The sequence below is a fragment of the Acanthochromis polyacanthus genome, chromosome 6 (genome assembly GCF_021347895.1).
Source record: "Acanthochromis polyacanthus isolate Apoly-LR-REF ecotype Palm Island chromosome 6, KAUST_Apoly_ChrSc, whole genome shotgun sequence".
NCBI lineage: Eukaryota > Metazoa > Chordata > Actinopteri > Pomacentridae > Acanthochromis > Acanthochromis polyacanthus.
The window spans coordinates 40021092-40044106 of record NC_067118.1 but is presented as its reverse complement, the minus strand read 5'-3'; positions in this window follow the sequence as shown (position 1 = coordinate 40044106).

Genomic DNA, 23015 nt, shown 5'->3' with positions numbered 1-23015 from the left:
AGGAGACTGACGTTTGCGTCTCAAATGGAACCATCATTCTTAGACGAAAAAACTGTGTACTGTCCGTTTTCACAGTTTGGCTAGGTAAAGGCACCAAAACTATGTGGTTTGGTTTAGGAAAATATCCCACTTTAGTTTACGCCTTCACAACAAAAATTAGTTGCTCAAGGCTGGGGTAATTCTATATCCCAAAATTATTTGGCTTGATGAAGGAAAACAGCAAAGTTTGGGTTAAAATATAACCTTTTCATGACATGTTAGAAGCGTCTCCTCCTTTTTCTGGGTAACCCGGGTAATGAGTCCCACCCCATCTCACATATATTTGATTGGGTTAATAAATAGAAAACATATGTTAATTTGAAATGTATTTGTGATGCGTCACAAACAATCACAATCAGGCAGAAAATACATTTTACTCAAAACATAATTAGGAATGCATTTTTGGTAAGCATGGCTGAATTTTCTGATAGCGGAGAATGTTTTTAACACTGACTTCATTTACCATTCAATAATGTCTAAAACTGAACAAATGGAGTTAAAGAATCACTGAACACCGAGGTTACAGTAACAGTTAGGGAACTTTTAGGAACTTTAATTTGGTGAGTTCGTAGATGAAAGACAAGATGTCATTCAGCACACCTATTAATTCCAACACGGTAAAAATAAATATTTAAAAACCACAAAACGACTTAACTAAAAGCAGATAAAGCAATAAGTTAAAGGTTTTACTTTACATGAGTGTTCAAGGTTTTTGATTTGAAGAGATAACTCCGCCAATATAAGCATGTTCAGGTGATTAGCAGTCCTGTCCGTTTTTGCAAACTTTCTAACAATGAATGTATTTAACAAGGTAGTTTTCTAGTTTTTCAGGTTAGAACCAAAAACCATTGACAGTCCAGAGTAACTTAAGTGTCTCTACTAACACTTCAGAATGTGTTTTTGTCTTTCAGTATAACTGTGTCCAAGACTAATGTTTATTTTTATCATATTCCAAGGTCTAGTGTAATGTAAGTAATGGTGACTTTTTAATCCACAACATTTAGAGGCTCATTAGGCTTAAGATTCACAAGGCCAGGACCTCCAGCTTGCCAAGTGTAGGCGTTGAATCGCTGCTTTTGTCGAGCTCCAGCTGTCCACAGGCCCAAACCTCCAGCCAACAGAAGACACGTGTGAGTATTGATGGGTAAAGCAGCATGGACTGTGAAAAAGGAGGAAGGCTGTACATTCACTGACCTTGTCCTCCAAAATTGGCATGGATTGTCACAGCGAAATACAATCCACATTTACATGCCCTTAGAGGGGAGGAGGGCGAGTGAAAAAAATAATCCCAAAATCCCTCAGTGGACGCCCAATGTCTTGTTTTGGAGGGTCTGCGGTACTCAGAATTCTTCTGGTAACAGAAACCCAAAGTGAATGATGGACGTTTTCTATTATTAGCATCAGCAGAATCTTCCCAACCTTTGCTTCTTCCATGCTACAAATATCACATTGCTGATGTATTCCATATTAAATTACTGAGTTTTAGCCGAGCCGTGCTGTGCAGTGTCTGTTATCAACAACCATAATGTGGAAGATTAGCACACACATGATGCCCACCTGTTGCCGAGCTCTGTTTTATGAAGGTCACAGCTGTGATACTGAAACCGGTCTTTTTAAAGGCTCTCATGATGTTCATAAGAGGGCGGCTGCTGATATTCAAGAGTCATTCAACAGAAATAAAGCTGATTGTGACGCTTTCATTTGAAATGCATCACAACAGTTGTGCTGCAGTGTGACCAACTGGAGACAAGATGAAACTCTTAACCTTCAGCAACATGTCAAGTATTTTATTTCATCCTTTAAAAAATAGAGTCTTCAAAACATGCTGTCTTTTTAACACCACAGTTGTCACATTTTGACTCTCAAATACATGATGGGGGTTGACCGTAATAGTGTAATTAATAAACTCATTTAGCATTTTAAGGGGCATTTTTCAGTTTTGTACATGATTCTTCACTGCATACTTTACACTTTGTTGACCAATTTGTATCTTTGTATATTTACTCGTCCAAGGAATGCAGTGGAGTCCCCTGACAATCGACATTGGTTTGTCTGTCTGTCCATGTGTGAATGACATTTTCAGGGAAGGTCAGAAATGACACAAGGTCCAAGTGATTAGATTTTGGCAGTGATGCGGCTTATAGTCTGGATCTACAGATTTGATAAAAAAGAAATCCAATGATGTTTTTGTGATACTTTGGACAACATACGAAATTATGACATTTTTGGGACATTTTGGATGACATACTAAACTATGACTTCTTTGGTCATATTTTGATCATATTTTGGACAAAATACTCAACTATGACGTTTTGGTCATATTTTGGACGACATTTTAAACTATGACGTTTTTTATCACATTTTGGACGACATACTAAACTATGATGTTTTTGGTCACATTTTGGACGACATACTAAACTATGATGTTTTTGGTCACATTTTGGACGACATACTAAACTATGACGTTTTTGGTCACATTTTGGACGACATACTAAACTATGATGTTTTTGGTCACATTTTGGACGACATACCTATGATGTTTTTGGTCACATTTTGGACGACATACTAAACTATGATGTTTTTGGTCACATTTTGGACGACATTTTGACATTTTTGGTCAAATTTGGGTTGACATACTAAACTGATGTTTATATCATATTCTGGTCACATTTTGGACGATATACGAAACTATGACGTTTTTGGTCATATTTTGGACGACATACTAAACTATGATATTTTTGGTCATATTTTGGACAATATACTAAACTATGACGTTTTTGTCATGTTTTGGTCATATTTTGGACAACACATGAAACAATGAGTTTTTTGACACATTCTGGACGACATACTAAACTATGACGTTTTTGGTCAATTATTGGACGACAGACTAAACTATGACACTTTTGGTCACATTTTGGATGCCAGACTAAATTATTACATTTGTGTCATATTTTGGTCATATTTGGACTACATACTAAACTATGACGTTTATGGTCAAATTTTGGACGACATACTAAACTATGACGTTTATGGTCATATTTTGGACGACATACTAAACTATGATGTTTTTGTCATGTTTTGTCACGTTTTGGACAACATAGTTTAGTATGTGTAGCATGTAGTCCAAAATGTGAACAAAAACACCTGGGTTCAATTCCTGCTTATGGCCCTTTGCTGAATGTTTTACTCACACTCTTCTTCCCCATTTCCTTTCTCTATCGCACTTCGACTATCAAAAAAAGGCAAAAATAAACCAAAAAATTAAAAAAATGGACAAAAAACACCATAATTTAGTATGTCGTCCTAAACTGGACAAAAAACGTCATAGTTTAGTATGTCATCAGAAAATGGACAAAAAAAACATCATTTCTTTGTCCAAAAATGGACAAAAACATCATAGTTTAGTATATTGTCCAAAAATGGGCAAAAAAAATCATAGTTTCGTATGTCGTCTGAAAGGAAACAAAAAACGGCACCTGTATAGCTCAATGGGTTAAGCATGCGACCCACATACAGGGGCTGATCTCCAGTGCAGTGGCCTGGATTCAATTCCTGCTCACGGCCCATAGTTTAGTATGTCATCCAAAAATGCCATAGTTTACTATGTTGTCCTAAAATGGACAAAAAACGTCATAGTTTAGTATGTCGTCTGAAAATAGATAAAAAAGGGAACCTCTATAGGTCAATGGGTTAAGCATGTGATCCACATATAGGGGCTGGGATTCGATTCCTGCTTGCGGTCCTTTACTGAATGTCTCTCCCACACTCTTCTCCCCCATTTGCTGTCTCTACCACACTTCAACTGACAAATAAAGACGAAAATAATGCAGAAACTGGACAAAAAACATTATTTCTTTGTTTGAAAATGGACAAAAACGTCATAATTTAGTACGTCATCCGAAATATGACCAAAAATGTCATAGTTTAGTATGTCGTCCAAAATATGACCACAAATGCCATAGTTTAGTATGTCGTCTGAAAATGGACAGAAAGCGTCATAGATTAGTATGTCATCCAAAATGTGACAAAAACGTCATTGTTGAGTATGTCGTCCGAAAATGGACAAAAAACGTCATAGTTTAGTATGTCTTCTGAAAACACATAAAAAAGGGACCCTCTATAGCTCAATGGGTTAAGCATGCGACCCAAGTATTGGGGCTGGGGTTCGATTCCCGCTTGCGGTCCTTTGCTGAATGTCTTTCCCACACTCTTCTCCTGTATTCGCTATCTCTATCGCACTTCAACTACCAAATAAAGCTGAAAATGGACAAAAATGTCATAATTTGGTATGTTGCCCGAATATGGAATTAAAAGTCACAGTTTAGTATGTTGCCTGAAAATGGATAGAAAACGTCACAGTTTAGTATGTCGTCCGTAAAAGGACAAAAAACGTCATAGTTGAGTATGTCGTCCGAAATATGACCAAAAACGTCATAGTTTAGTATGTCATCCGAATTATGACCAAAAATGCCATAGTTTAGTATGTCGTCTGAAAATGGACAGAAAGCATCATAGTTTAGTATGTCATCCAAAATGTGACAAAAACGTCATTGTTTAGTATGTCGTCCGAAAATGGACAAAAAATGTCATAGTTTAGTATGTCGTCTGAAAGCTGTCAAAAAGAGAACCTCTATAGCTCAATGGGTTAAGCATGCGACCCACGTATAGGGGCTGGGGTTCGATTCCCGCTTGCGGTCCTATGCTGAACACCTTTCCCACACTCTCCTCCCCCATTTCCTGTCTCTATCACACTTCAACTATCAAAAAAAGCTGAAGATGGACAAAAAACATAATTTCTTTGTTTGAAAATGGACAAAAATGTCATAATTTGGTATGTCGTCCGAAAACGGACAGAAAATGTCATAGCTTAGTATGTTGTCCGGAAATTTATAGAAAACGTCATAGTTTAGTATGTCGTCTGAAAGCTGACAAAAAAGGGACCCTCTATAGCTCAATGGGTTAAGCATGCAACCCACGTATAGGGGCCGGGGTTCGATTCCCACTTGCAGTCCGATGCTGAATGTCTTTCCCACACTCTTCTCCCCCATTTGCTGTCTCTATCACAGTTCAACGACCAAATAAAGCTGAAGATGGACAAAAAACATAATTTCCTTGTTTGAAAATGGACAAAAAACGTCATAATTTGGTATGTCGTCTGAAAACGGACAGAAAATGTCATAGTTTAGTATGTCATCTGAAAATGGATAGAAAACGTCATAGTTTAGTATTTCGTACAAAAATGGACAAAAACATCATAGTTTAGTATGTCGTCCGAAATATGACCAAAAACGTCATAGTTTAGTCTGTCGTATGAAAATGGATAGAAAACATCATAGTTTAGTATGCCTTCTGTAAATAGACAAAAAGCGTCATAGTTTAGTATGTCGTCCAAAATGTGAGAAGACCGTCATTGTTGAGTATGTCGTCCGAAAATGGACAAAAAACGTCATAGTTTAGTATGTCGTCCGAAATATGACCAAAAACGTCATAGTTTAGTATGTCGTATGAAAATGGATAGAAAACGTCATAGTTTAGTATACCTTCTGTAAATAGACAAAAAGCGTCATAGTTTAGTATGTCGTCCAAAATGTGACAAAAACGTCATTGTTGAGTATGTCGTCCGAAAATGGACAAAAAACGTCATAGTTTAGTATGTCGTCTGAAAACACATAAAAAAGGGACCCTCTATAGCTCAATGGGTTAAGCATGCGACCCAAGTATTGGGGCTGGGGTTCGATTCCCGCTTGCGGTCCTTTGCTGAATGTCTTTCCCACACTCTTCTCCTGTATTCGCTATCTCTATCGCACTTCAACTACCAAATAAAGCTGAAAATGGACAAAAATGTCATAATTTGGTATGTTGCCCGAATATGGAATTAAAAGTCACAGTTTAGTATGTTGCCTGAAAATGGATAGAAAACGTCACAGTTTAGTATGTCGTCCGTAAAAGGACAAAAAACGTCATAGTTGAGTATGTCGTCCGAAATATGACCAAAAACGTCATAGTTTAGTATGTCATCCGAATTATGACCAAAAACGTCATAGTTCAGTTTGTCATCCAAATATGACCAAAAATGCCATAGTTTAGTATGTCGTCTGAAAATGGACAGAAAGCATCATAGTTTAGTATGTCATCCAAAATGTGACAAAAACGTCATTGTTTAGTATGTCGTCCGAAAATGGACAAAAAATGTCATAGTTTAGTATGTCGTCTGAAAGCTGTCAAAAAAGAGAACCTCTATAGCTCAATGGGTTAAGCATGCGACCCACGTATAGGGGCTGGGGTTCGATTCCCGCTTGCGGTCCTATGCTGAACACCTTTCCCACACTCTCCTCCCCCATTTCCTGTCTCTATCACACTTCAACTATCAAAAAAAGCTGAAGATGGACAAAAACATAATTTCTTTGTTTGAAAATGGACAAAAATGTCATAATTTGGTATGTCGTCCGAAAACGGACAGAAAATGTCATAGCTTAGTATGTTGTCCGGAAATTTATAGAAAACGTCATAGTTTAGTATGTCGTCTGAAAGCTGACAAAAAAGGGACCCTCTATAGCTCAATGGGTTAAGCATGCAACCCACGTATAGGGGCCGGGGTTCGATTCCCACTTGCAGTCCGATGCTGAATGTCTTTCCCACACTCTTCTCCCCCATTTGCTGTCTCTATCACAGTTCAACGACCAAATAAAGCTGAAGATGGACAAAAAACATAATTTCCTTGTTTGAAAATGGACAAAAAACGTCATAATTTGGTATGTCGTCTGAAAACGGACAGAAAATGTCATAGTTTAGTATGTCATCTGAAAATGGATAGAAAACGTCATAGTTTAGTATTTCGTACAAAAATGGACAAAACATCATAGTTTAGTATGTCGTCCGAAATATGACCAAAAACGTCATAGTTTAGTATGTCGTATGAAAATGGATAGAAAACATCATAGTTTAGTATGCCTTCTGTAAATAGACAAAAAGCGTCATAGTTTAGTATGTCGTCCAAAATGTGAGAAGACCGTCATTGTTGAGTATGTCGTCCGAAAATGGACAAAAAACGTCATAGTTTAGTATGTCGTCCGAAATATGACCAAAAACGTCATAGTTTAGTATGTCGTATGAAAATGGATAGAAAACGTCATAGTTTAGTATGCCTTCTGTAAATAGACAAAAAGCGTCATAGTTTAGTATGTCGTCCAAAATGTGAGAAGACCGTCATTGTTGAGTATGTCGTCCGAAAACGGGCAAAAAACGTCATAATTTCAAATGTCGTCCGAAAACGGACAGAAAACGTCATAGTTTAGTATGTCGTCTGAAAATGGATAGAAAACGTCATAGTTTAGTATGTCGTCTGGAAATAGACAAAAAACGTCATTGTTTAGTATGTCGTCCAAAATATGACCAAAAATGCCATAGTTTAGTATGTCGTCCAAAATATGGAAAAAAACGTCATAGTTTAGTATGCCGTCCGAAATATGACCAAAAACGTCATAGTTTAGTATGTCGTCCGAAAATGGACAAAAAACATCATAGTTTAGTATGCCATCCAAAATGTGACAAAAAACGTCATTGTTTAGTATGTCGTCCAAAATATGACCAAAAATGCCATAGTTTAGTATGTCATCCGAAAACAGACAAAAAAGGTCATAGTTTCGTATATCGTCCAAAAATGGACAAAAACGTCATAGTTTAGTATGTCGTCCGAAATATGACCAAAAACGTCATAGTTTAGTATGTCGTCCGAAATATGACCAAAAACGTCATAGTTTAGTATGCCGTCCGAAAATGGACAAAAAACATCATAGTTTAGCATGTCGTCCAAAACATGACCAAAAATGCCATAGTTTAGTATGTCATCCGAAAACTGGCAAAAAACATCATAATTTCAAATGTCGTCCGAAAACGGACAGAAAACGTCATAGTTTAGTATGTCGTCCGAAAATGGATAGAAAACGTCATAGTTTAGTATGTCGTCTGTAAATAGACAAAAAACGTCATAGTTTAGTATGTCATCCAAAATGTGACAAAAAACGTCATTGTTTAGTATGTCGTCCAAAATATGACCAAAAATGCCATAGTTTAGTATGTCATCCGAAAACAGACAAAAAAGGTCATAGTTTCGTATATCGTCCAAAAATGGACAAAAACGTCATAGTTTAGTATGTCGTCCGAAATATGACCAAAAACGTCATAGTTTAGTATGTCGTCCGAAAATGGACAAAAAACATCATAGTTTAGAATGTCGTCCAAAATATGACCAAAAATGCCATAGTTTAGTATGTCGTCCAAAATATGACAAAAAACGTCATTGTTTAGTATGTCGTCCAAAATATGACCAAAAATGCCATAGTTTAGTATGTCATCCGAAAACAGACAAAAAAGGTCATAGTTTCGTATATCGTCCAAAAATGGACAAAAACGTCATAGTTTAGTATGTCGTCCGAAATATGACCAAAAACGTCATAGTTTAGTATGTCGTCCGAAAATGGACAAAAAACATCATAGTTTAGAATGTCGTCCAAAATATGACCAAAAATGCCATAGTTTAGTATGTCGTCCAAAATATGGAAAAAAAACGTCATAGTTTAGTATGCCATCCAAAATGTGACAAAAAACGTCATTGTTTAGTATGTCGTCCAAAATATGACCAAAAATGCCATAGTCTAGTATGTCATCCGAAACAGACAAAAAAGGTCATGGTTTCGTATATCGTCCAAAAATGGACAAAAACGTCATAGTTTAGTATGTCGTCCGAAATATGACCAAAAACGTCATAGTTTAGTATGCCGTCCGAAAATGGACAAAAAGCATCATAGTTTAGCATGTCGTCCAAAACATGACCAAAAATGCCATAGTTTAGTATGTCATCCGAAAACTGGCAAAAAACATCATAATTTCAAATGTCGTCCGAAAACGGACAGAAAACGTCATAGTTTAGTATGTCGTCCGAAAATGGATAGAAAACGTCATAGTTTAGTATGTCGTCTGTAAATAGACAAAAAACGTCATAGTTTAGTATGTCATCCAAAATGTGACAAAAAACGTCATTGTTTAGTATGTCGTCCAAAATATGACCAAAAATGCCATAGTTTAGTATGTCATCCGAAAACAGACAAAAAAGGTCATAGTTTCGTATATCGTCCAAAAATGGACAAAAACGTCATAGTTTAGTATGTCGTCCGAAATGTGACCAAAAACGTCATAGTTTAGTATGTCGTCCGAAAATGGACAAAAAACATCATAGTTTAGAATGTCGTCCAAAACATGACCAAAAATGCCATAGTTTAGTATGTCATGCAAAAACGGGCAAAAAACGTCAGAATTTCAAATGTCGTCCGAAAACGGACAGAAAACGTCATAGTTTAGTATGTCGTCCGAAAATGGACAGAAAACGTCATAGTTTCGTATGCCGTCCGAAATATGACCAAAAATGTCATAGTTTAGTATGTCGTCCAAAACATGACCAAAAATGCCATAGTTTAGTATGTCATCCGAAAACGGGCAAATACGTCATAATTTCAAATGTCGTCCGAAAACGGACAGAAAACGTCATAGTTTAGTATGCCGTCCGAAAATGGATAGAAAACGTCATAGTTTAGTATGTCGTCTGTAAATAGACAAAAAACATCATAGTTTAGTATGTCATCCAAAATGTGACAAAAAACGTCATTGTTTAGTATGTCGTCCAAAATATGACCAAAAATGCCATAGTTTAGTATGTCATCCGAAAACAGACTAAAAAGGTCATAGTTTCGTATATCGTCCAAAAATGGACAAAAAACGTCATAGTTTAGTTTGTCGTCCGAAAATGGACAAAAAACGTCATAGTTTAGTATGTTGTCCGAAAATGGACAAAAAACATCATAGTTTAGTATGTTCAAAATGTGACAAAAACGTAATAGTTTAGTATGTTGTCCGAAAATGGATAGAAAACGTCATAGTTTAGTATGTCGTCTGTAAATAGACAAAAAACGTCATAGTTTAGTATGTCATCCAAAATGTGACAAAAAACTTCATTGTTCAGTATGTCGTCCAAAATATGATCAAAAATGCCATAGTTTAGTATGTCATCCGAAAACAGACATAAAAGGTCATAGTTTCGTATATCGTCCAAAAATGGACAAAAACGTCATAGTTTAGTATGCCGTCCGAAATATGACCAAAAACGTCACAGTTTAGTTTGTCGTCCGAAAATGGACAAAAAACGTCATAATTTCAAATGTTGTCCGAAAACGGACAGAAAGCGTCATAGTTTAGTATGTCGTCCGAAAATGGATAGAAAACGTCATAGTTTAGTATGTCGTCTGTAAATAGACAAAAACGTCATAGTTTAGTATGTCATCCAAAATGTGACAAAAAATGTCCTTGTTTAGTATGTCGTCCAAATATGACCAAAAATGCCATAGTTTAGTATGTCATCCGAAAACGGACAAAAAAGGTCATAGTTTCGTATATCGTCCAAAAATGGACAAAAACGTCATAGTTTAGTATGTCGTCCGAAATATGACCAAAAACGTCATAGTTTAGTATGTCGTCCGAAAATGGACAAAAAACATCATAGTTTAGTATGTCGTCCAAAAATGGACAAAAAACGTCATAGTTTAGTTTGTCGTCCGAAAATGGACAAAAAACGTCATAGTTTAGTATGTTGTCCGAAAACGGACAAAAAACGTCATAGTTTAGTATGTCCAAAATGTGACAAAAATGTAATAGTTTAGTATGTCGTCCGTAAATGGACAAAAACATCATAATTTAGTATGTCGTCCGAAATATGACCAAAAACGTCATAGTTTAGTATGTCATCCGAAATATGACCAAAAACGTCATAGTTTAGTATGTCATCCAAATATGACCAAAAATGCCATAGTTTATATGCCGTCCGAAAATGGACAGAAAGCGTCATAGTTTTGTATGTCGTCTGAAAACAGACAAAAAAGGGAACCACTGTAGCTCAATGGGTTAAGCATGCGACTCACGTATGGGGGCCGGGGTTTGATTCCTGCTTGCGGTCCTTTGCTGAATGTCTTTCCCACACTCTTCTCCCCCATTTGCTGTCTCTATCACACTTCAACTACCAAATAAAGCTGAAGATGGAAAAAAAACGTAATTTCTTTGTTTGAAAATGGACAAAAACGTCATAATTTAGTACGTCATCCGAATATGGAATTAAAAGTCATAGTTTAATATGTCGTCTGAAAATGGACAACAATTGTCATAGTTTAGTATTTCGTCCAAAAATGGACCAAAAATGCCATAGTTTAGCATGTCATCCGAAAACGGAAAAAAACATCATAATTTCGTATGTCGTCCGAAAATGGATAGAAAACGTCATAGTTTAGTATGTCATCCAAAATGTGACAAAAAACGTCATTGTTTAGTATGTCGTCCAAAATATGACCAAAAATGCCATAGTTTAGTATGTCATCCGAAAACAGACAAAAAAGGTCATAGTTTCGTATATTGTCCAAAAATGGACAAAAACGTCATAGTTTAGTATGTCGTCCGAAATATGACCAAAAACGTCATAGTTTAGTATGTCGTCCGAAAATGGACAAAAAACATCATAGTTTAGAATGTCGTCCAAAATATGACCAAAAATGCCATAGTTTAGTATGTCGTCCAAAATATGGAAAAAAACGTCATAGTTTAGTATGCCGTCCGAAATATGACCAAAAACGTCATAGTTTAGTATGTCGTCCGAAAATGGACAAAAAACATCATAGTTTAGTATGCCATCCAAAATGTGACAAAAAACGTCATTGTTTAGTATGTCGTCCAAAATATGACCAAAAATGCCATAGTTTAGTATGTCATCCGAAAACAGACAAAAAAGGTCATAGTTTCGTATATCGTCCAAAAATGGACAAAAACGTCATAGTTTAGTATGTCGTCCGAAATATGACCAAAAACGTCATAGTTTAGTATGTCGTCCGAAATATGACCAAAAACGTCATAGTTTAGTATGCCGTCCGAAAATGGACAAAAAACATCATAGTTTAGCATGTCGTCCAAAACATGACCAAAAATGCCATAGTTTAGTATGTCATCCGAAAACTGGCAAAAAACATCATAATTTCAAATGTCGTCCGAAAACGGACAGAAAACGTCATAGTTTAGTATGTCGTCCGAAAATGGATAGAAAACGTCATAGTTTAGTATGTCGTCTGTAAATAGACAAAAAACGTCATAGTTTAGTATGTCATCCAAAATGTGACAAAAAACGTCATTGTTTAGTATGTCGTCCAAAATATGACCAAAAATGCCATAGTTTAGTATGTCATCCGAAAACAGACAAAAAAGGTCATAGTTTCGTATATCGTCCAAAAATGGACAAAAACGTCATAGTTTAGTATGTCGTCCGAAATATGACCAAAAACGTCATAGTTTAGTATGTCGTCCAAAATATGACCAAAAATGCCATAGTTTAGTATGTTGTCCAAAATATGGAAAAAAACGTCATAGTTTAGTATGCCGTCCGAAATATGACCAAAAATGTCATAGTTTAGTATGTCGTCCGAAAATGGACAAAAAACATCATAGTTTAGTATGCCATCCAAAATGTGACAAAAAACGTCATTGTTTAGTATGTCGTCCAAAATATGACCAAAAATGCCATAGTCTAGTATGTCATCCGAAAACAGACAAAAAAGGTCATAGTTTCGTATATCGTCCAAAAATGGACAAAAACGTCATAGTTTAGTATGTCGTCCGAAATATGACCAAAAACGTCATAGTTTAGTATGCCGTCCGAAAATGGACAAAAAACATCATAGTTTAGCATGTCGTCCAAAACATGACCAAAAATGCCATAGTTTAGTATGTCATCCGAAAACTGGCAAAAAACATCATAATTTCAAATGTCGTCCGAAAACGGACAGAAAACGTCATAGTTTAGTATGTCGTCCGAAAATGGATAGAAAACGTCATAGTTTAGTATGTCGTCTGTAAATAGACAAAAAACGTCATAGTTTAGTATGTCATCCAAAATGTGACAAAAAACGTCATTGTTTAGTATGTCGTCCAAAATATGACCAAAAATGCCATAGTTTAGTATGTCATCCGAAAACAGACAAAAAAGGTCATAGTTTCGTATATCGTCCAAAAATGGACAAAAACGTCATAGTTTAGTATGTCGTCCGAAATATGACCAAAAACGTCATAGTTTAGTATGTCGTCCGAAAATGGACAAAAACATCATAGTTTAGTATGTCGTCCAAAAATGGACAAAAAACGTCATAGTTTAGTTTGTCGTCCGAAAATGGACAAAAAACGTCATAGTTTAGTATGTTGTCCGAAAACGGACAAAAAACGTCATAGTTTAGTATGTCCAAAATGTGACAAAAATGTAATAGTTTAGTATGTCGTCCGTAAATGGACAAAAACATCATAATTTAGTATGTCGTCCGAAATATGACCAAAAACGTCATAGTTTAGTATGTCATCCGAAATATGACCAAAAACGTCATAGTTTAGTATGTCATCCAAATATGACCAAAAATGCCATAGTTTATATGCCGTCCGAAAATGGACAGAAAGCGTCATAGTTTTGTATGTCGTCTGAAAACAGACAAAAAAGGGAACCACTGTAGCTCAATGGGTTAAGCATGCGACTCACGTATGGGGGCCGGGGTTTGATTCCTGCTTGCGGTCCTTTGCTGAATGTCTTTCCCACACTCTTCTCCCCCATTTGCTGTCTCTATCACACTTCAACTACCAAATAAAGCTGAAGATGGAAAAAAAAACGTAATTTCTTTGTTTGAAAATGGACAAAAACGTCATAATTTAGTACGTCATCCGAATATGGAATTAAAAGTCATAGTTTAATATGTCGTCTGAAAATGGACAACAATTGTCATAGTTTAGTATTTCGTCCAAAAATGGACCAAAAATGCCATAGTTTAGTATGTCATCCGAAAACGGAAAAAAACATCATAATTTCGTATGTCGTCCGAAAATGGATAGAAAACGTCATAGTTTAGTATGTCGTCCAAAATATTTACCAAAAATGCCATAGTTTTAGTATGTCGTCCGAAAACGGACAGAAAACGTCATAGTTTAATATGTCGTCCGAAAATGGATAGAAAACATCATAGTTTAGTATGTTGTTCGAAAATGAACAAAAAACATCACAGTTTAGTATGTCGTCCAAAATATGACCAAAAATGCCATAGTTTATTATGTCATCCGAAAACGGACAAAAAACGTCATAATTTCATATGTTGTCCGAAAACGGACAGAAAACATCGTAGTTTAATATGTCGTCCAAAAATGGATAGAAAACGTCATAGTTTAGTATGTCGTCCGAAAATGGACAAAAAAACGTCATAGTTTAGTATGTTGTCCGAAAATGGACAAAAAACAATATGACGTTTTTGGTCACATTTTGGATGACATACTAAACTATGACGTTTTTTTCATATTTTGGATGATATACTAAACTATGACGTTTTTGTCATATTTTGGTCATATTTTGGACGACATACTAAACTATGATGTTTTCTCTCCATTTTCGGACGACATATTAAATTATAACTATTGTTGTCAATTATTGGACGACGGACTAAACTATGACACTTTTGGTCACATTTTGGATGCCATACTAAATTATTACATTTGTGTCATATTTTGGTCATATTTGGACTACATACTAAACTATGACGTTTTTGGTCCATTAAACATTTAAAAAATACAATTAAACAAGAATATTAAACATTAAAAAAATACAAACCATTTAATTATATTATTAACCCTTAAAAACACACAATTTTAATTAAAAAACTAAATGCTAAATTAGAAAATTAAATCTTAAAGACAATAAAACTCTAAAAAGGAATTAAACAGAAAATACAATGAAGCATTTAAAAATAAAGTTAAACATTAAAAGGTGGTAAAACATTTAAGTAGAAAAACCTTAAAGATTTAATCTAAAAATTACACATTGGGAAAGAAAAGGAAATTTTTCAAAGCTGAGCGAGAAAACATCTGAAAAAATAACAATTAAATATTAAAAACAAAACATTTCAAAATCAGACATTAGAAAAGAATAAAAGGTGAGAAAAGAGTTTTCTGCTGTTTGTTGTCTAGTATGGCAGTGATGTTTTTCTCAAGAACAATGGCAAGAAAAGTCTCGGTCTCCTCTTCTGTCCACACATACCGCGCCATTTTTACGCCGAGAGAACTGGTCATGTGACCAGGTACGTCACGTCCGGTGACATATAATTGCGGAAAAAGTGTTTCCATTGTGCTTTTGCGATATTTTTCAATATCAAAACGTCTGAAAAACCACCTCATGAGAGCGTTAAAAACTTTTTAGCGATATTTTAGTCCTTTTTCAAAACTCAGGTGTTTCCATTACCAGTTTTTTATTGCGCTATTCACATTTTGCGCATTTCTAAGGGTAATGGAAACGCTGGTAGAATCAGCCGAAGGTAGAAAAGTTGTTAAAACAAGCCATCAGGCAGAAAAACTGTTTGTGGAAAAGGTTCTGCTGCTCCACCGAAAAATAAACCAACAGCTAATATATCAGAATTCATCCAAACGAGGAAAACAGAGTCTCTACAGGTCTCTCCTGCCTCCTCCATAGGACCTGTCAATTATTCCAGACCGGACTGTTTATCTAGTAGCCACGCCCCCTGGCTTCACAAAACTTCAACGCTCTATAAAAAATTCAATATTGATTTATTTTAAGATCGGCCACCTGATCTCTCGTTATGACCATGAAAACTAACGGGAAAAGAAATATATACAGTCTCTGCATCGTACTTCCATTTGCCTCCACACTTGCTGATGACCACTTCCGGTCTCAGAAAATGAAAAAACAGACCTTTTTTCGTTTCTGTCTCTTTCCAATCTTATTTTTTGTTATTGTAAATAAAAAATGAAAATCAAAGCATTTTTAAAATTCCGTATGTTCCTTTTTGAGCATAAAAAGGAAAAATGCCTTGTATTTCAATTTTAATTTTTGGTATTTTAAAACGAAAATCAAATAACCACCCATTTTTTTGTTTTTCAATATTCGTTTCAGAACGTAAAATCCAATTGCCAAAATATACACGGGCCATAATGGCATCATTAGAAAGTTATGTTACACTGTGAATGACAAACTTGCAGACAACAGTGTAATAATTCTTCTTTATTCATGAGGATTAGATATCTGTGAACACTTATTTGCTTGATATTTGATATTGCAAAAAAGGACATTGTGATGTTGTAAAGAATAGTGTTGGAGATTAACCTTTAACTGATGTTCTCATATTTGTGAAATTTAAGTTGTGATGGCACAACAGTTCCATTTTATTTATCTGTTTCTATTTCTGTGTACAGCACTTTGACGGAAAGCGATTTATAAATAAAGTTATTATTATTATTATTATTATTATAGTGTTACTAGAAAGTGCAACACCTTTAATTTTATTTTTTAAATTTAATATTTTTATTTCTTCTTTTATTTCATTTTTAAGGTTTGAATATCCTTTAACACTTATTTGAACAGAATATAGATTCTGATATTGTTGTAAAGAATAATGTTGGAGATGTTGAAATAGATCCACATTGTAAAGAAAACCTTACTTGCACTGAATTGGAAATATTTTAGAAAAACACACTGAATAACAAGACTTTGCAGAACAGTGCGTTACTGTAGACTTAACATGCAAGGCTAGAATTACATGATTTTAATAGTAACAGGTTGTGATCTAAAGTGGGCCGGTCTGAGGCATGAAAGTCCAGGGACGAAAACGTTTCCAGACTATAAGCCACATCACTGTGAAAATTTAACAAGATGGTCCTTGTGTTATTTCTGACCTTTCCTGAAAATTTCATCCAAATCCGTTTTTGAGTAATGTTTTACACAGATAGACAGACAGACAGGCAGACAAACAGATTCAAAGACAAGCGTACGCCGATCGTCACACAACTCCGCCGTTCCTTGGTGGAGTAACTACACAGGAAACCCCTCAAAGAAGTTCACAAGTCTTCCGTTTAACTGTGGTCAAAGGTAACATCGGGTGATCATAATAAATCAGAACTAGCTTGTGTTGGACATTATTCATTAACCAGAGCAAACTAGATCAACACATCTTTTGGCAGTCATTCACCATCTGCACTCATGTTGAAACTTATCAGATTTTATTGTCAGTGAAGCAAAAACAAATGACCATCTGTAAGCAACTTAAGGGCTTTATTCATTTCTTCTTTAAATTTTGGATGAATGAGGGAAAATGGAAGAGTTCTGATGCTTATGATCAGAGCTTGTGGTTTAGAAAGACAACTGAAACATGAAAAAGGATTACATTTTTCCGAAAACATGAACATGAATAGTCTCTCTTTTCTGTCATAGATAATGAGTACATATGACATTCAGCACATCGACTGCATTTTCTTTTCAAAGCACACTTCTCCTTTCTGACATTTATGAGTCAGCAGCTACTGCACTGACCTGTTCCCATGTATGCAACCAAAACTTCATCTTTTTCCCCCCACAATCTGATGCATGACAGCTGTATGTCAGAAGTGAGAAATGACTGACACTTCCTGTTTGATGTCATAAATGTGTCGCTTTCTTAACGTAAGCGATTTTCTGCAGATTAACACGAGGGGACTTTATTAACGGCTCATTACTGACGGTGCACGTGCACGCTCGGTAAATTCCAACTTTCTTGTATGTACAAACAGACAAACCACTTTGAGCCGCTTCATCGTCATTTTTCCTCCGCAGAAATTACCGTTGAAAGGCTTTCACGTTATTAACATGAAAATGAGTCACGCGACGCCGCTGCCAGACTTTTTACGGCTCTGTCCAACGCTGTCTGCTCCGTGTTCCAGCCGTCATCGCCGAGCAGAAACACCATGTTGGACCATTCCGGCTTATTGTCAGCCAATATGCCAGGCTTTTTCCCTGAAAGAAAATGATCCCATTCCCCTCGGACTCACGTCAAATTAAGCAAATTTACAGCTTAGCACTTAAGAACTTCTCCGCTTGCCAAGAGAGCAGCAGCAGCAGCAGCAGCAGCAGGCCTCGGTTGCCAGTTAGTGGAGCAGCGCTGTGGCAAATGAAGTGGAATGAGAATGACTCTGGCTTCTGAGAGATTGCCATTTGACTTTTTGCTGTAAGCTCTCTGCTTTTGGACCAGACTTTATAAAGTGATGAAACACTCCCACTCAACTCCGGAGACCTCTGGTCCAATTCTGAAGCAAACTACTTGAAGGGTAATGGCCGCGTGGCCGCTTGCCAGCCCGGATCAACCGTTTTATGCACTTGTTTCTGGTTGCTGTCTGCTACTAGCTGTTTGTTCTGCTGGCAAAGTTGTGTTTAACTCCGGGGGATGACTAATCTACGGCAATGGGCAAACTTGAGGCAAAGTAAAACAAATAGAACACAATGTTTGGTATTTCTTAGTAAACATTTATGTAACCGGGCTGACAGGAGGCTCATTTTTCACAAGCTGTTTAAAGGGCCTCAACGCTAATCTTTCCACTGGATTCTGTTTGTGTTTGTAAGATGACAACTGCATGTTTACCAAATAACATCTCCCCCGCCGTAACACTACCCCCCCCCCCCCCCCTTTGTGAAAATGTGTTCACTTCAAACAGAGCTCACAGGAATATGGGAGCTGCTGTGTTTGCTCCCGGATCAGCACAGTTACCCAAAGACAGAACCGAAGCAGCTTTTTCATTTCCAATCAAACATCCATCAACATCGAAAATGCATCAGGTGTTAATTACCTGATGTTCTGTCCCGTTTAGAGGACTTCTATTCAACTGTGTGGAAATAATGAATTGCAATTATCAGGAAACTACATCTAAAGGTCAAACTCATAATTTCTCAAGTGTCCTAAGAAAAGCCTCAACTCACCTGAAGTTCTGAATGTTTCTATGGATTTATAGTTTGAATTCTTTTCTTTCCCTCTCTCCTTTTCGAGTGAGCGTGACCCTGCCCTCAAACAAACTCTGACCTCAAAGCAGAGATGGAAAATAAAGTAAAGGAATGAAGTTTTCCACTGAAAAGCAGCAAAAAAAAACATCTGATTCATTACCGTGACGATCAGATCAGCGGCTTCCGGGCGGTTTGCTCAACTTTTCTGTGAGAACCGGCCGGTTTAATCCTGCTTTTCTGGTTTTTGAGGTTAATAACGTGGCACTGTTGTTTGTTTTTACTGAATGTTCCAGCAAATCTGTGAGAAAAGAATGCTTTGTTATCTGTGTCCTTACAGAAAGAAAAAAAAATGCGTTGAAAGACAAAGATTTGTAGATACACCGTCCTCTAAAGAATGTCAGATGTGTTTATGGAAAAAAAAAGTAAAAAAAAATGCTACCAGACCAGAAACAAAACAGACACAGGTGTTGCACAAGAGCAAAGTGTCTGATTCAGATCTGCTGAGCGAATGTAGAAGTAGATGAGCGGCTTACGCAGGACGGGATCTCTAAAAGATAATTATATAATTGTTGCTGCATGAAATCATGGAGGAGGATGAAGTCAGGGCCCGTCTGACCAGCCGTTGCTATGTTGAAAAGCTTGACAACAACCTTAGTTCTCTTGGTGTGGTTGAAATTAAATGTGGAAAACACAGAACGGGTGGAAGTCTCTCGTTTTTGCAGATCTTTGTGGACCAATTTTGGTGTTTGATGTTTGAAACCATCTCATGTTACAACTCAGACTTTCCTTTAGGAGTCACTTTTCCAAACACATGGAAGTTCTTATTATTTTGGTGCCTTGGAGTCTTACCCTTTAGTGCCGAATTTTGAATATTGTGGCAGAAAACATCCCCTTTGCAACAACCGCTTTCTTTTTTTTCTCTTGAGGCTGAATGACAGACTTGATATCACTGCACATATCTAACTTTGATCCCCAATCACAGATGCCAACGGTGTCATAAACCACACTGGAGAGGAACAGCAGCATATCGAAACAGGGCCACATAAGGCAAAGCCACATGTTTCTAAGGCCCTGCATCCAATAAGGTCTTGTTAATGGTAAATTGGATGAGTGTGTGTCCAATTCTCCATTTCCTCTGAGGTGTCTCAGCAGCAACAGCTGCTACCAATGGCAAAGCCTCTTTTTTCACACAGCCCCCTTTTCTGCGGTGTGACTGAGGTCTTTCCAAAATAAGCTCATACACATGCAAAAATAGATAAATGAACAGCTATTGCAAAGGGCACCGGATTTAAAGAGAGGTCTATCCAGGGCAGAGCGCTGAAAGAGAAGGAGGGAAGCAGCTCATCCAAAAACGTAAACTATAAATGGGCCAATGAAGCGGTTAAATGAGTGCTGCTGGCATGTCATATAGACACATGATATATTGTACACATGTGGCGTCAACAAGCAGCTGCTTTTATGACAAAGAAATGACACAAGAGAGGTCATTTCTTTATGCAAATGTTTCTCTGCTCAGGACCAAACCTCATTTTGTGTTGAACTGAGCTGCTTCAGGGTTTAGAAAAACTTTGCTTTATACATTGGATGAGTTCCACATCAAGTGGAGCTGAATATGTTTCTAAATCAGTCCATTGTGACACAGTTGCTGCCATATTCTTTGGGTAGATCTTCATTTTGCCTGTTTCCTGAGGTGCTCTGCTGTGTCACCCAAATATTTCTATCAGTTTAATGTTTGATTATGATACGCTCCCTGTTAAATGAATGTAGCTAAAGTAGCCAGACATTAGCACGCTAATGCTGCATTAGAGTGAGCTGGGAATTTGGAATATCCGCTCTAAAACTAGGAAAAAAAATGCCACCAGAAGATAGATTTCTTACTCAGTAACTGGGGTCAGGTTTTACATCATTCCCCAAAGTATCAACCTAGACAGTAATAATACTTTTAAAATAAAAACAGTCAAAATAAGGTTGCATTTAATGTACCTCACAAGTGAGATGCCTTCAATGCACAGAGTGAAAATAAAGACATTGCCGCCTCCAGGTCTGCTTTGCTGCTTTTCCCCAATTAAGAAATTGAACATGTAGTTTACGTAACTAAATAAGAACAGGAACAGAAAAAAAGGCAAAAAATGATATCACCTAATGGTTTAAACATTCAGACAAAAAAATAAGTAAAGAGGCTTTCTTGGGAAATGATGCAAAATGCAAAAGTTGAGGTTAAGAAGCCCGAGTCAAGTTACCAAATGATAAATGTGACTTGGTGAGGTTTTCTTTGGCTATTCGTAGTCGGAGATCGGAAATACCGAGTTCCCACTAGCAATCAAATGCAGCAAAATATGCCAAATCAAAAGACTTGGTGCAAAAAGTCTGACCTGTTACGATTATAAATGCAGACCTCAGGAAGACTAGCTGTGCTTTAGAGTTCTGCTCTAGGGAATTCTAAAAATAAACTTGATCCAATATTCACACTGCTTTGGTCTCCACCACCAACTCCTGCTCTCTGGTGGCTAAATGCTCCGATGTGTTCATCTCTGAGGCAACATGTGTGAGCAGGTAGAGTAACATGAGTTCGTCACAACTTTACTCAAAGAGCTGCTGTGGCCAAAAAACATGACGCTACTGAGAAACTGAACCAAAACAGTGAAGTTGTGGCTGAAACAAGAAAACTGAAAAAGGTTAAATTCTCAGCAGAAAGGAGAGAAACTGCTGAGTTGGGTGAGAAAAACGGAGCTTTCAACATCCCATAATCCACTGTTAATGTGAAACTATTGATTCTAGTGGCAAACTTTCGGAGTTTCAGTGTGAAAAACTGTGATTTCTGCAGCTCATGCGTGGCCTTGTGTGAACCGATGTGTCAGGAGGCATCAGAGAGGCTGAAGGGGGGCAGATGAACCGACCAGGAGCAGCGTTTCTGCTCCAGCGGTGTGTGTGTATGTGTGTGTATGTGTATGTGTGTGTGTGTGTGTGTGTGTGTGTACTTGTTTCTGCTATACCGGTGGGGACTTTGACCTGACTATTTGCTATAAAGGTGGGGACTTGTCTTACGGTGGGGACCTAAAATGAGGTCCCCACGGGTGGCAACACCGTTTTCTTGGCCATATTGTTGTTAATAAAAAATGTAAAAGTGCAAAAACGTTTGTTTAGGGTTAGGCATTGATTTGGTGATGGTTAAGGTTAGGGTTAGGGTAAGGGTTAGGAGTTAGATATGAATGGGAGTCAATGGTAAGTCCCCACCGGTATAGAAAACAAACATCTGTGTGTGTGTGTGTGTGCGCCTGCAGGCACTTTTTTGCAGAGAGATATGGACTAAAGTGAAGTGTGTTGTAGACGCATCTCGCTGACATATCTGTGTCTGGGGCCCTCACACGGAGCGCTGGAGGTGCTGCTTCACGTTGCCAATCATCACACTGTAAAGCACACAGAGTCCAAACAGACGACCTGAGCTGATGTGTTCCAGCTGATCTGGAGTCAGACAGATATGATGACAGTTTTACTATTTCTGCTGGCTTCATGTTGCACCTAAATCATTGGGTTTTATTACTAAATGGAGCTTCACATTTTAGTTACCTGCAGCTGAATACGTCTCATTTAAGTATTTCATTAATCAAACAGAGCACGTTTTTGTCTAAGAACTTCCTGCAAACCCTTCATTTGGTTTATACATCAGTGATTTTGCATAGTAATGCATTCTGATGCCGTGCTGCGTGGCAGCTCCTGACAACCTGCTCCTTATTTGTGCTATGTTGTCGTGTTTTTTGTGTTGTTAGTGTTTTTTCAGTCTTGTATGTTCTTGTATATTTTAATTTTTTTTCTATATTACATTTTCCATATTCTCATCTTATTTTATTATATCTTATTTTATTTTATGTTACCTTCACTTCATACCTGACCCTAATATTCTGTGTTGTCTTGATGTTTAACCCCTTGTTGAAGATCCAGCTGCTGTAACAACAGAATTTCCCTCTGGGGAATAATAAAGTCTGTCTAAGTCTAATATATATATAAATATACAGGTTATTTGTTATTTTTCATCATACACCTGGCATTTCTTTCAAATGCAGATATTCTTTTGTAAATGCCCTCATCTCATTTTATTTAATTCCTAACGCAT